At 36.6% G+C, this 15,718-nt stretch overlaps 1 protein-coding gene across 3 annotated transcripts in view; it reads left to right on the top strand.

Annotated features, from left to right (window-relative positions):
• Positions 1-15,718, top strand: part of NAALADL2 (N-acetylated alpha-linked acidic dipeptidase like 2) — a 1,445,704-nt gene that overhangs the window by 1,208,256 nt on the left and 221,730 nt on the right. The window lies entirely within an intron of this gene.

Below are 15,718 nucleotides of genomic sequence, written 5' to 3'. Positions count from 1 at the left end.
CTATGTTATCTTATCCTTGTGTTTTATCAGCCTTGCTCTACCCAAACTACAACGCTCAGTTGTTTTATTTCTCAAACTTATGTGCCATAAGTTAATGTGGTTTGATGGATATTTTGACTTCTATGCATGTATGTATGTATGTATGTATCAATATACCTGTCTATCTATCCATTTAGACACACACACACTGTGTGTGTACTAGGATATTTTCAAATACCATTAAAATGTTAGAAATATGAGAAATAAAATAAATGGATCAGACCTTGGAAAAGGAATGCCATTTAGAATTATAGATGTGTCTTGCCACCTTCCAAATTTTCCTATAGATATGTAAAACAAATTTTACTGGAATAGACATCTCTTTACTGAACATTACTTAAAACATTCTTTTGAGAAGCAAAGGGAGTATATGAGAAAAATTCTAAAATAGTGATTAAATTTAATCAAATGTGGGGAAATAAAAACAAGTCAAGAATGATAACACTGTTGATGGTATGAGTCTTTTTCTCAAGATACAGTGGAAGTGAGTGCTGGAGTAGGAACTGGAGTCTAGGTTTTCATTCTGGCTATGCTAATTAATTAGCTGTGACCTTGGGCAAGGCCATAACCTACCTGGGCCTCATTTTCCTTATCTTTAAAATGATGAGATTGACTTTGATAACCTTTAAGCTCTCTTCCAGCCTGAAGAGTCTGTCCTCTGGTTGTAGGATACAGTGATTCTTTTTGTCCTTCTCTTATTCTCTGCAATATGACATCCATGTTACTTCACTTAATTTTCTTACTCTGTGGACTAACAGACTGAATTTGATACCAAGAGAGCCTATGCTGGTCATTCTTCCTCTTATTATCTGGCTGTTGCATTCCTCCCAGAAGCCCTAGATTTGGAACCAGAGGACCTAAATTGAAATCCTGACTCTGCCACTTATACCTTGTGTAACCTTTGACAAGTCCTTCCATCTCATAAGGTTTCAGTTACCTTGGCTGTAAAGGAGAAAACTGGAATAAATGATTTCAGAGGTCACTTCGTGCTCTACTGATGATCCCATGAATTCATGGAGATGCAAAGAGGGGACTACATTATTTCTGCACCCCCATTTTTCTCCCTCTGATGGCTGCTTAGTTTCATTTTCTCCAATTCCTTTAATGATTCAGTGTTTTATTGCCCTAATTCTTATGCATTTTGATATAAATAATGAAATTATTAAGATCAGTTGCATTATCCATATGTTGAATACAATATACCCTAAAATGAAACACTAATTCTGACTCTTATGCAGCTGGGCCTGGGATGCATGTGGGCCATGATTGTCTTTCATTGCCCACTGCATGAATATCAGAAGCTTTTGGTTTACATGCAAAACGTAATTTGTTCCACATCTGTTTTACAGATTCAACAAGCTCAAACACACACAAACACAAACACACACACATTCAGAGCAGCTAGTGGTTTTATCAACAAGTATCTTTTTAGGTACCTCAAATAAATCATAACAATGAGCTTACAGCCTCATCAGTGCTAAAGAACATATTTGAAACCAAGGCCACTTGCTTCCTGCTTTCTCATGAAAATGTTCCATTTTCATCTTGTTATCTCCAGAAGCTATAGCTGTCCTCACCTTTACTTAAGGATGTTTGTGTAAGTGTAATTTCTATGGAACAGAAGAAATTCTGTGGAAAGAGGGGGAAAAAAACATTCATCGAGGTTTGATTTTCTTCTATCCTTTGTCAATAGTTTTAGCCTTGAAATGATTCAGGCCTACTTTTCCTTCTCTTCTTATAAAATGAGAACATTTTGAATCTCAAGAATGAATTCTTCCCTTGTTATTGATAAGTAAACAATACTCAGAGCCCAACACAAGGAGATTTTCGTATATTTATTTTTTGTAAGCAGTGTTTTACATTACAGCTAGGTTTTGGTTAGTACAAATAACGAATTCTGCAAGTTGGCTTTAATAAATGCTTGTTGATTGCTTCTTAATTGAGTGAACAGGGTAATGTTACCATAATGTACTGTGACCTTTCAATTTTTAAATAAATATACCAGAACTCATACAACAGAAACTAAACTCTTGCATCCACAATGTCATTTTAGAGGATAAACATTCCAATACTGTCATGATTGTTCAAAATATTTTCATAGAATTATATTGTTGGAAGGGACTTTAGTAGCAGTCTTAGAGGAAGGTAGCTAGGTGGCACAGTGGTTAAAGCACTAATTCTGCAATTAGGAAGGCCTGAGTTCAAATTTGACCTCAAACACTTGCTAATGGTGTGATCCTGGGCCAATCAATTAACCTCTGTTTGCCTCCACTACCTCATCTGTAAAATGCAAATAATAATAGCACCTATTTGTAAAGTGCTTATCACAGTATCTGGCAAATAGTAGGTGCTATATAAAAGGTTATTCCCTTTTCTTTTTCTCATCTACTCAAGCCCATTCGTGAGCAAAAATACAATCTAGGATCATGGAAAAAAACACACATACTCACACACACACACACACACACACACAACACAACTAGATGAGCTGTAAGGCTTGTGAAGTTCATTGGCTGATCTTAGGTCAATAGAGAGTTGGAATATAAGGAGTAATCCAACAAAGTTGGGTTAGTAACAATAAAACCACAATGACTTTCATCCTTTACCAGCTTTTATCTGTCTATGTTCCTACCCTGTGACTCTGCCATACAAGCTTTTTTGCTGTAGGGCATATCAGTATAGTCGGGGATAGTTGGCTGTAGCACTATATACTTGTTCATTTAATTTTGTTCTGAATAGATATATAATAAATGACAAATGTAACTAGGTTTTAGAGATGACAGACTCATGTATAACTTAGGTTATTCTTCAGAGATTTCTTGTGTATGTTCTAATTGACAACCATACTGATCACCATTCAGTTCAATTTGCTACTGGCACATTTCCCTGTTAATTCTTATCCAAGGTTCTAAGGCAATCAATGATTATATTCTACTATTTCCTCATAAATTAATAGGAACCCACAATCTCTATCAATACCTGTTAGGTCTAAGCTTCCACTTCAGTCTGTAAAATAAATTGGAAACAATTTTTTCCTAATCATTCCCTCGATTCTTATTGTCTTAAATATGCTTTGATATCATTGGTTATCTAACTTATTAAGAATTTAACAAACAATACAAAGAAATATTCTAATATTTCAACGGTGTACCATCAACTTGGTGTACCATCAACTGCTACTGAAGTCTTATCTTTTCTCGAAATAGTCCCACAGTTCAAATTTCTCAGAAAAAGTGTTAAAAAATCTCTTAAGTAGTCTCTCCACAGCATAAGAGCTAAACTCAGTATGTTTTTTTTTTCTTTCAGGAAATATTTCTTAAGACTTTTCCTTAAGAGTTATTCATTTAGTCTCTCAAGAATGAGATTCTCTTAGTCCTTTCTGCCATCAAAGGCTCTCTCAGTGGAAGGACAGTTATTTCTTCTACATGATAGTTAAATAGTCATTCTCTCCATGATTCTATTACATCTTAAGTTATCCATAATCTCTGTGGACAGGTCTATTGGAGTTGGTATTACATATTTATTATTGTTCTCAATAATTATTAGCAATGCTGCTACACATTAATGACATTCTTTGGGGAGGGGAATATGTATTTCCATGTCATGTTCTACATGGGATTATGTCACACAGAAGTTTTATAATGAGTCCAGAAGTTTTCAGCATCTTCACTTTGAAAAGAGGACAGGTCTTGCTGGAAAATGATGGTGGACAAAAAGAAAGGATGAAGGAGAGAATTAAGAGAGACATCTGGCTCTATGGGCAGACTGATTATAGAAGCAACAGCCTCCCTCAGCTGCACCTGACTCATCTGGTTCCATGACACCCAACCAAGGCAGTGCCTTCTAGATATGAAGGCTCCGTCATTCTCCCAGCAGATCAGTTGATGGCATACCTTTGTCGTTCCTTAGGATTCAATGTCCATGTTATAAGCATGGAGAAGTGACAAGAATAGATTCAGAGCCTCCAACCCCCAGCAGGTTTGTGCCAGTGTTTGTTTAGTGCTTGCTTCTGATTTAACTCTTCTTTAATTTATTTTGCTTTCTTATTTAAATGAAAGTTCTTCAAGTCTGTGCTAGTGCGACCCAAGTTGGAAAACCTTCCAGTACAGACCTAGAAATCTATTGTCTGTTTGTCTAACAAGGACTATACTACCTAAATTCAGAGAGGGGAAGATACTCAATGATTTTTTTTTTTTTTGGCGAGGGTGGGGGATGTAAGGTGAGGAGCCACAACCACTCATCAAACTGTCTTCTAAGATGTGTTGTTTGTGATATTCATCAGTGGACCTATCCATGCTGATGAAATCACTGGAATTTGAATTATGGCTGGCAGATTGTGGATATTAGAGAGAGAGATCTGGGCTTTGACTCAGGAAGAGCTAAGTTCACATTCCCATCTCTGATGTTTACTTGTTCTCTGACACTGGATAAATCATTTCTTCACTGTAGGTACCAGGAAGCTTCCTAAGACTTTATCTTAAAAAAAAAGTTTTAGATAAGTCACAACTGAATCTAATGACTCTACACTAGGAACTGTCCATGCTAATGAAATCAGACATCATTCCAACATTTGAATGTAGAAACTATTTTTTTTAAGTCGGGAGGAGGTAAAAGTCTGGTGATAATGATCTAGTTATTAATTACCTTACCTATTTTGGGATGAGAAGTGTTTGGATGTGTGTGTGTGTTTGTGTGTGTGTGTGTGTGTGTGTGTTTGTGTGGCTTCTTGGATTCATAGATCTGAGTGGGGATAAAACTACACAGATGTTAACTTTAGAACCCATCTGGCCACTTGTAGACACAACTAAATTGTAACTTTGCCACAGATTTAATTATCGCACGCGGGGTGGAATGCATATGGGAAGCTGTGCCCGCATTTACTAGGGTTTAAATCTTTCAGCAAGTAGGTGCCACAGATCTGCTGAAGGACTGGCTTCCCTAAAATATGAAGCATTCGAATTTCTGAAGCTGAAAAAAAAAAAGCAAAATGTGTGAGAACCAGGTTGACACGTGTCAGTGGCTGCCTTTTGAAATGGTGCATTGTTTCAGTTTCTGGAGACAGAATATATAGATGTTCTTCAGCAAGGTCATAGCAATTCCTAAAAAATAAGATTGGAAGATAATGGAATTAAGTATTGCAGGCATAGTCTGATGGCAGCTGAGGAATTGTGTACATAAATTACAAGTCTAGCAATCCAGAGGCCATCCTTCATAAATGTAACACACACACACACACACACACATCCCAAAGCTTAAAACTACCTCAAGATTTTGGGACTGGAACATCTTATATATTTTGATTTTAGTCTTAGAGGATTTTCTTAGATAAGTGGTAGAAGTATAATTTTCTTTTTTTTAATCATCTCTTTTAAAAAAGAGGCTTTTAAGTCATCTGATATTGAATCATTATGCTACAATCAACATTTAAGACAACTGGCTAGGCCTCACCTATTTAACATTTTCAAAAAGTCCACCACCCCTACTCCAGCAAAGTACACGTTTTCTTTCACAACCACCCACAATATATTTTTTTTTCTTAAATTAGGATCCAAGTATTATTTCTGACCAAAATTCTTCTCTTTATTTTTCCTTTTGTCCTGTTTATAATTTTTTGTAGTATGTTGTTTGCATGTATCAAGCTGGTTAGCAGGCAGACAGCTGTCAATCTTTTACCATTCTCTACCATTATTTGGGGGAGAGACATTCCTTCTTTTGGGGTGTGACTTCCTCTCCAGTAATTTTCTCAGCCCCTCCCTGTCAGCAATGGTTTTCCTTTCAAATAGACTTGGAAAATGGATGATGTCCATTTCAATACCAGCTCAGTCACCCCTATAAATATATTTGATCTCCTGGGAAGTTTAATAATGAATCAATCACTGTTTCAATTCCAGGACCCCAGCCTAAAATTTTGCTCTGGAAATGTATAGCAACTTTAAATCTATTTCTTTTCTCTCCCAGACATACCCAATTTACCTCCTCAGTGTTGCACTCAAGTGGTAGTTAAGTATGTGGTCAGTTAATAGTCATCGCATTTACTTGTTTAAGAGATTAAATATTTAAACCAAAAATGACAATATATTTTTTTAATTTTATATCTGCAATTATTTTATTTTTTAAAGTTTAATAGTATTTTATTTTACCCCCAGTTACATGTCAAGAAATTTTTTAGCATTCGTTTTTACAAGATTTTAAGTTCCAAATTTTTCTCCTTCCCTCCCCTCTTCTGGAAATGGTAGGAGGTTTGATATAGTTTATACGTGTGTTATTATGCAAAAATATTTCCATATTAGTCACAGTTGTGAAAGAAGAAACAGATCAAAAGGGGGAAAAAAACATGAGAAAGAATAAAGTAAGAGAAAAAAATATGCTTCAATTTGCATTCAGAGTCCATCAGTCCTTTATCTGGATATGGATAGCATCTTCCTTCATGATTCCTTTGTACATGTCCTTGGATCATTGTGTTGCTGAGAAGAGTTGAGTCATTCATAGTTGATCATCACACAATGTTGGTGATACTGTATACAATGTTTTCCTGGTTCTGCTAATTTCACTTTGCATTGGTTTGTACAAGTCTTTCCAGGTTTTTCTGAAATTAGCCTGTTCATCATTTCTTATTGCATAATAGTGTGTCATTACGTTAATATACCGTAGCTTGTTCATTCACCAATTGACAGACTGTCCCTCAATTTCCAATTATTTTTTAGGCAATTGGGGTTAAGTGACTTGCCCAGGTTCACACAGTTGGTAAGTGTCAAGTGTTTGGTCTGATGACAGATTTGAACTCAGATCCTCCTGACTTCAAGTCCGGTGCTATATCCACTGTGCCACCTAGCTGCCCCTCCAATGTTTTGCCACTACAAAAAGGGCTGCTATAAATATTTTTGTACATGTAGGCCATTTTCCCTTTTTTATGATCTCTTTGGGGTACAGACCTATTAGTGTTATTGCTGGATCAAAGGGTATGTACAGTTTGGTTGCCCTTTGGGCATAGTGCCAAATTGCTCTCCAGAATAGTTGGATCAGTTCACAACTCCACCAACAGTGCATCAATCAGACAATGTTTTAAGAAACAAAGAGAAGCCTTCTGGACTCCTTGGGGAAATACCAGATTGAGAAATATGGACTCACTCTCTTGGGAAGGAAAAGGAAACAGGAGGGGAAAAAGATGAATAATTCCCTGGGTTCATTCTGAAATCTAAACCAGGATTAGAAATGCAGGATCCACTCGAATGTGGCTTGCAGCAATTGACACTGACATTTTCTCCTCAATGGGAGAACCAGCACAACCCTCCCCCACCGCTCTTGTGGTTTATCCCATTCCCATAAGCTTCCGGGATATGAAGAATTAACTTATGAGTCAAAGTCAGCCCCATCTTCCACCAGTCCCAAGATCAGAACAAAATTCTCCAGAGGTCAAAGAAAAGGAGGAAGAAGACAAGAGATTTCTCTCAAATCAGCATGCATCAGTTTTTTAGAATCTTTGTCTCCTTTGTGATATCTGTAGTAAGCATGGACGAGGAGACATAAGGAATGCCTTGAGCTGTTTCCTTCCCTGTAAGAAAAAAGAACATGTCCTTAAAAAAATCAGAAAACCAAATGATCAAATCAGTGATAGAATGATAGAAGTGACAGGATCCTATTGCTAGATCCGGAATTCTATAAGGAAAGATTGGAATGCTATTATGAATATTACTGATAGTCTTTGTGATCAACCATCAGGGATAGGGCACATCATTGTTTGTATTCACTTAAGCCAAAGGAATATGATCAGAATACAGGCACTATGTACTCTGCAGAAGATAATTCTATAAACACCTTACATTTTCCAGTAAAGTCAGCTTGATAATAAAGAAATCTGAACTTTCCTTAACTAATCAGCAAATATCTATTCAGTACCCACTATGTACCAGGCCCTGTGCTAGGCTCCTGTGCCCCTGAGGGACATGTATTCCAGGGAGAAGAAAATATCCATATAGGTCCTTGCAAAATAAATGCAAAGGATTTTTTTTGAGCAATCAAGAAAGACTTCATCTAGAAAACAGCAATTCAAATGAGCTTTGAGAGATGACATGGAGTGCCATCTAGGACAAATGTTAATCGAAGCTCTTTGTTATCCATCAGTTTTTATTAAGCTTCTGTTGTAGGCAGGCTGCTATATTTGGCACCTGACTTCAATAGGCATACAATCCAGTTTAGGAGATAGGACCAATTACAAATATTTTTTGAGTGAAAGATAGTTTAATAGAATAGAATAGGAAGTGGACTTGAAACCGTAAGTCCTAGATTTAAATCCTACCTTATGCTACTTACTCTCTGTGTAAACTTGATCAAATCATTTAACCTCAGTGGTTCTTAATTTTCTTCTCTGTAAATTGAGGAGATTGTATTCAATGGTCTCAAAGGTCCTCCTGGCTCTGCAAGGTTATGGAAGATCCATGTAATTAACAAGCATTAGAGAAGTGATGATTAAGGTTATTTCAATTTTCCCCAACTTTTAAACAAATATCTTTGAACTTTCTTTTTATTATAACTCCTTTGAAATGGGCAACATGGAATTATTTTGGATGATGGTGCCTTCCAACACAGATCTGAAATACTGTGTCCACATCATCTCCCATACAGTTATCAACTTATAAAGGTCAAGAACTTTGCCATTTTCTTTTGTATCACAAATCCCTAGTACCAGCTATCTTATCCTACATAGAGGAGTGCTCAATAACTATTGAAAGAATTAATGAATGAAAGGGGAGAAAGCCCTTTGAGTATATAAAAAATCATCCTGCTAATAATTCATTTTATAGCCCTGTGTAAGGACAGAGCCTTATGATTTCAAATGATAGACAAAATAAATGTCATTGCCCTATCAGTGGGCCACCAGTTACAGTTATATTATCATAGTAAGTATTGTTATGGATATTTTAGAACTTAGGGTACTTTTCTTTATGTCTTTAACTTCCTTGGAGATATGTACCCACTAATCCAAGCATCACATTTTATAGAGGAGGAAGCTCAGATTTGAAAGAGACATTCCTGTTCTCAGTCATCTATTCCAAATACCTGAAAAGATTTTCTCTGCAATATCCTCAGACTTTGCCTGGAGACATGACCCATAGAGACAAAAAGTCCACTATTTACCAGAGCAGCTCATTCCAGTTTTGGACAACTCTAATTGTTAGAGCTTCATCTTCATCCCACCGTCTTGGTCAAAGATAATCAGACTAATATGTTTACAGATGACAGTCCTTCAAACTCTCAAAGCCAGAAAGTGTCACACCCTCCCTTTCTCCCATCCCTAAAAGTATTCTTTTATGCCCTAGTTCCTTCAACCAGGCTATGTCAAATGACCTAGACTCGAGATTTTTCACTATTCTATTTGTCTTTCTTAGGATGATATCCAGCTTATCAATATTTTTCCTAAACTATGACTCAGCCATGTACCTAAATGTGGTATTGCCAGGGCAAAGTGCAAAGTATCTTGTATATGTAGAAAGCAACATTGATTAAGATTTGAACCAATGACCTCTAATACCAAATTCATTCGCTTCATCAGTCTTGTGAGTAAGAAAGGGCGCTTTGGCTTTTATCTTTTTTTGTATATTTTATAGAGAAGGAAATTTAAGTCATAATTGACTAAGATGTTGCCCAAAGATCATATCTAATAAATGTGAAAGTTAGGATTCTAACTCAGGTCTGCCTAAAGTTAAAAGTCTTTCTAGTGTTCCATTCTGATTCTCCTTGTGGGATTGATATGTCCCTCAATAGAATCCAGAATGAAGGGTGGATAGGTCATTGATGTTGAGAAGTATCTTTTATTTAAGATTGTGTAGAGAACTTCCTTCTCAAAAGATTTTATTTCAAAATGGTTAATTGTTCCTCTCTTCTACAAAGTTTTAGTACTTTAAATGGAAAGCTAATGATCCAGTGCATATCTATTTATGTGAATTACCTCATTCCTTCCTGTTGCCAGATGCATCAGCAATCTGTACAAGATCAAAATCTTATCATAGTAAATGTATCTGTCTCAGACCATTGCTGAGGTTCTCTGAGGTTCCCAAGAAAGAACAGAGTAACTGAAGCTGACTAAAAGGTCGTTAAGTGGTGAACGCTTAGGGTGAAACAGAATCTGGACAGGGAAATGAATGCTCTGGGAAATTAGTGGTAAGTATGTCAAACATCTCCAGCATTGTCCCTATGTCTTTGGGAGTGTTCCAAGGCTATTCTATCATATGGGACATTTTTATTCTATTACCTCTCTTTCCCCAGGTGTCCCCTTCCCTCAACATTTTTTTTTGTTTGCTTTTAAAAAGTTTCTAACAGATAGATTCAGAAAACTTGATATCTAATTTGGGTCTAGTTCTTTTAAAAAGAAGTTGAGCAGTTTGGGTCAGGAAGTTCTCTATAAATGCTCAAATTTCCACCAGTGAGATAGTGCCCATTTTGTTTATGTTCCAGTTTGCTGGGTTCATTGGTCTGCTTGATTATCTAATCACATTACTATACAATATTGCAAAGTAGAACTCGGCAGTAGTTTTTCATGATTGGTCATCATAGAAAATAGAATCTTGATTTGCCATGGTTCCAGATGGTGATTTGCTTGTAATTGTTTAGATTTAATCATATTCATTATAAACTAAATGAAGCTAAATCGTATGGTCTTTTAGAGAGATTTTTGTGCTATTTGCAGCCATTGGTAGCTGTGAAAAGAACGTCTTGATCCATTGTGAAGATCAAAAAAGACAATTAACATTGTGACATTTTTGGAAGTTTACCATTCTTTCACCTTAGGGAGAATCCAATTCTTAAAGTGATGGTTCACCACTTTTGAATGTTATCTGTTTGCTATTCATCTCTTCAGCGATAGAGAGGAGATGTTTTCTTTCGTTCCATGAAGACTACACTGCAGTAACGTGGCAGGTATATGGAGATGGTGGTTCACATTGTCAGTTTGTTTGGAGAAAATAATTTAGTACACATTATTATAAAATCTGTCCAAAGGATTTTTTTATTATTATTTATTGGCAACTATAAATTGTATACAGAATATTTTATGTGAGCTGTCTAGGACCTGACTCCATGTGACTTACAGAACATTTATTTTTACCACCAAAGTCATAAAAATTGTTTTCTGTATCTTCAGTCAAACTTAACTACAGGCAAGAAGAGGTGTAAAAATTACCTGTCACATTATTCACAGACTAGGACAAGATACTGTAATACCATGGCCCACTAAGCTAATTTGGAAGAAAAAAAATGGGAAGGGATTTCTTAAAAGATGGCATTTCTATGTAATATATGGAGAAGGGTTTAGAATTTTGACAGCTTGAGATTGTCTCCTCTTTAGAGAGAATGCATAATGATTTTTATTTCTCTTGAAATATGCATAACTTTTTGAAGGTAACTTTCAACTTTGATTGGAGCTCTCCAGAGTTCTTCCATCTCTGTAAAAGCACATGGGACAAGATGGCGGATCTAAGCCAGAGAGTGTTCATGCTTCATCCAGTTGCAACTTTCCCCTCCTACTTTGACCCTTTCAGTTTTCCAAGGGAAAAAATAAAGTTACACCATGAATATAGGCTTATGGAATCACAGATTGGGAGCTAGAAGGGCCCTTAGAGGTCATGTCGTTTAATGTCCTTATGTTACAGATGAGAAAACTGAAATAATAAAAATATCTGCAAGTTAGCAGATTCACATGCCTGGCAATACGATGTCTGGGGACAGAAGCTGGATTTGGAATCAAATTTGAATTCCATTTCTCTACTTATTACCTGTGTGATTGTGGACAGTTAATCAGCAGGCATTCATTAAGTGCTTACTATTTGCAAAACATTGATATTTTATACAAAGAAAGGCAACAGCCAATTCCTGCCCTTAAGGAGCTCACATTCTAATATGGGAGACAACATGCAAACAATTATGTACATATAAGATACACACAGGATAGATGGGAGGTAATCTCAGAGGGAGAACACTGGCAGTGAGAAAAACAGGGAAAGGCCTCTTATAAGTCCCTTCCCCACTCCAGGCTTCAATAAAACAAGAGTTTGTACTAGATTATCATGAAACTTTCTGACTCTTTTTGATAAATCAGTCATTCAAAAATGATTTTTTAAACACCTACCATCTACCAAACATGGTGGTAGGAGTGAGCACAAAGTGAAAATAAAATATGGCATCCTATAGAGACAATATGTACAACTTGTGCACATGATTCTATGTAAAACAAATGTTTACAATGATCAACAAGCAATAAGAATGTGTTTATCAACTTCTGTGTTCTGGACAGATACAAATCCCACTTTTTACATGATGCTTTCTCCCATCTCCAACCATCTTCCCACTACTAATAACTTGGCTCACTCTGAGGTTACCTTCCATTTTTCCATCTCTATCTTGTACGTGCGTATTTATTTGTATGTTGTCTAATCTTTTAGAATGTGATTTCCTTATTTTTACCTTTCTTTATATACCAACCAGAGCATGGCACTCATCAAGCACTAAATAAATGTTTGTTGACTAAGAATAAAGACTAAAATAAGACAGTTTCTCTTCTTTAAAAAAAAAAAAACATTTACTTTTGAAATAAAATTTTGATTTTCAAATTTTCTCCCTCCCTCCTTCCCCTTTCCCCTCCCTGAGATGGTAAACATTTTGATATAGGTTATACGTGTGCAATCATATAAAACCTATTTCTGTATCAGTCACGTTGTGAAAGAAGAAACAGTTTGCAAAACAATTACAGTTTGCGAAAGGAAAAAAGATAAAAAAGTGAAAATAGTATGCTTCAATCTGCATCCAGACTCCATCAGTTCTTTCTGTAGATTTAAATAATATTTTGTATCATGAGTCTTTTGGAATTGTCTTGGATCATTGTATTGCTGAGATGAGTGAAGGCCATCATAGTTGATCATCTCACAATATTGACCTCTTTTCTTAAGGAACTGGCACTCTATTGGGAGAGACAATATGTGTGTGTATGTATACATATATGCACACATATGTGTGTGTATATATATATATGTATGTATTTTCCAAATATTTACAAAGTAGATACCAGGTAACCTAAGGAAGGAGGGTACTAGCATCTGGAGAGACCAGGATAGGCCTCCTGTAGAAAATGACCTTTGAACTGAACCTTGAAGGAAGCTAGGGATTCAGATGAGATAGAGATGCCAAGGGTATCCGTCCTAGGCATACAAGATAAAGAGCCTCTGGGAGGAATGGAGTGGCTATTACTTATTATCTAATTTTGCCAGTCAGTTGGGATTTGTTTTCCAGTAACCTTGCTGGCTCACTTACATATCTCTATCAGCTTTGCTACATTGCTTGCATGCTATATACAGGAATGAGAAGATGCTTTGGGTCATGTAAAAATATGAACCCTGACCCTCAGTATTTCTCACATCTCCCTCTCTTTAGACAGCAAGTTACATACACCAGTTGAATATACTTCTAAGTTCTCTGTGCCTTTTTATGGTTCTTCTTTCTTTCCTCTGTGGTTCAAGTTACTAAATCCTTTACAATGCACTTGAGAATTGCTCTCTATAGCAGGAGTCAGTAATGCATTAACAAATTACTCTCCATGAATTGTTTTCTCAAATATTTCCCTGGACACTAATTTCACTGGATTCCAGAGTGAGAGCACACTGACATTGTTAAGGTTAATGACTCAAATGTTTTACAAGACAAAACGTATTTGAGGCTAAATTGATTGTTTGATTTGTTTTATTCAACAACATGAATAACTTGGAGAGCACGGTTACTTATCACCATGGAGGGACATCTTCTTTATTGCATTAATGGCCTGCCATTGATAGCAGCCATATTTCCTTTGTGCCTGAGCAGCTGCCCAGCATTGTTTAGAAGATGGTGAATTAAAATAGCCCTGCCTATGAATTTATATCTGCTTAAGGGTACTTCCCCACAAACTCCACATTGCTTCATTACAAATGCTCGAGAGTATATCCATGACCTTGCGACAGAAATAGTTCAGGCAGAAACTGAAATTGCTCACATAAAGACCTCCAAAGTGATAACAATTTCCCGAGGGTTGGCTAGTCATTTTTCATTTCCTTTCTTTAAATAAACAATTTTACAGAATCACTAAATTTGAGAGTTAGAAGGGATCTCAGCATCTACCTTTTCCAACCCGTACACGAAAAGAATCCTAAATACGACATATCAGGCAAGTAGTCCTTCTTTCTCTACTTGCAGACTTCTAAGGCTGGGGAAGAGAGGAAAGTCCCTTACCTCCCCAGGTAGTTCATTTTACTTTGGAACAACTCTAATTGTTAAAAAGTTTTTCCTGACATCTAGCCCAAACTGGTCTCTTTTTCACTTGCTCACATGCAGATTTGCACATGTGCATAGTACTGTGGCCACGGTTGACCTATGGTGAATCTTGACTTTGGATTGGCCAGTGCCTCCCCATTTTCTGTACTGGATTCTTTGCTACCAGATCCTAAACCCTTGCATGCTTTAGGCAAGTCATTTCAACTCTGGGAGACTTTTCTCATTTGTAAAATGAGAGAGAGGAATTAAATCATCTTCGAAGTTCCTTTTTACTTCTGAAGTATATGATCCTTCTCATCCTGTGTGATTATATGTCTTTCTGGACATTTCTGGAAATTCCATGCCATTCTGAAAGCAGAGGCTTTCACCTAATGCGCAGTACCCAGTTCAGCTCCTTTTTTGGACTTTAATGGACTGAACTGGAAGAACCAAACCATCATTTGTAAGATTATAGAGGCAGTAGGTCAAGTGGCCTAGATTCCTTCTCAGGGCCTCATTTTCTGCATCCATAAATCTATAAGGCAATAGTATTGCATTAGAAGGTTTTTTTAGTGTTTAAATTTCCTTCAACTTCTATGGGGATATGGGTTCTGAGTTCTAATCAGTGGGCTGACAGGCTTTCAAAGCACAGTGGAGTTCCCATTAGATGAGAATGCAGTGCTTTTCTTTTCCTGGACAGCAGGAGTGTAAAGTAGTTGAAAGAACTCCAAGCTGAACGTGACAAAACAAGAAAATGAGAAATGTTGGGGATGAAAGGGAAATTAGAACACTAATGCATTGTTGGTGGAGTTGTGAACTGGTCCAACCATTCTGGAGAGCGATTTGGAACTATGTCCAAAGGGCTGCAAAACTGTGCATAGCCTTTGATTCATCAATACCACTTCTAGGTCTGTATCCCAAAGAGATCATAAAAAAGGGGAAAGGACCTACATGTATAAAAATATTTAGAGCAGCTCTTTTTGTGTTGGCAAAAAAATTGGAAATTGAGGGGATGTCCATCAGTTGGGTTGTGGCATATGAATGTAATGGAATATTATTGCTCCATAAGAAATGATGAGCAGGCAGATTTCAGAAACACTTGGAAAAACTTGTATAGATTAATGCTGAGTGAAGTGAGCAGAAACAGGAGAACACTGTACACAGTAACAGCAACATTGTGTGATGACCAGCTTTGATAGACTTAGGTCTTCTCTGCAATGCAATGATCTAAGACAATTCCAAAAGATTCATGATGGCAAATGCTGTCCACATACAGAGAAGGAACTATGGAGTCTGAATGCAAATTAGAGCATAATATTTTCTCTTTCTTTTTTTGTTTATTTTTTCTTTCTTGTGGTTTTTCCCTTTGGTTCTGATTCTTTTTTTTTTTTTTTTGGCTAGGCAATGG

This window comes from Vombatus ursinus, unplaced genomic scaffold (genome assembly GCF_900497805.2).
Source record: "Vombatus ursinus unplaced genomic scaffold, bare-nosed wombat genome assembly UNPS02014810.1, whole genome shotgun sequence".
Taxonomy (NCBI): domain Eukaryota; kingdom Metazoa; phylum Chordata; class Mammalia; order Diprotodontia; family Vombatidae; genus Vombatus; species Vombatus ursinus.
Note: the sequence above shows the minus strand (reverse complement) of the source record. Positions and strands in the feature narration are given on the sequence as shown.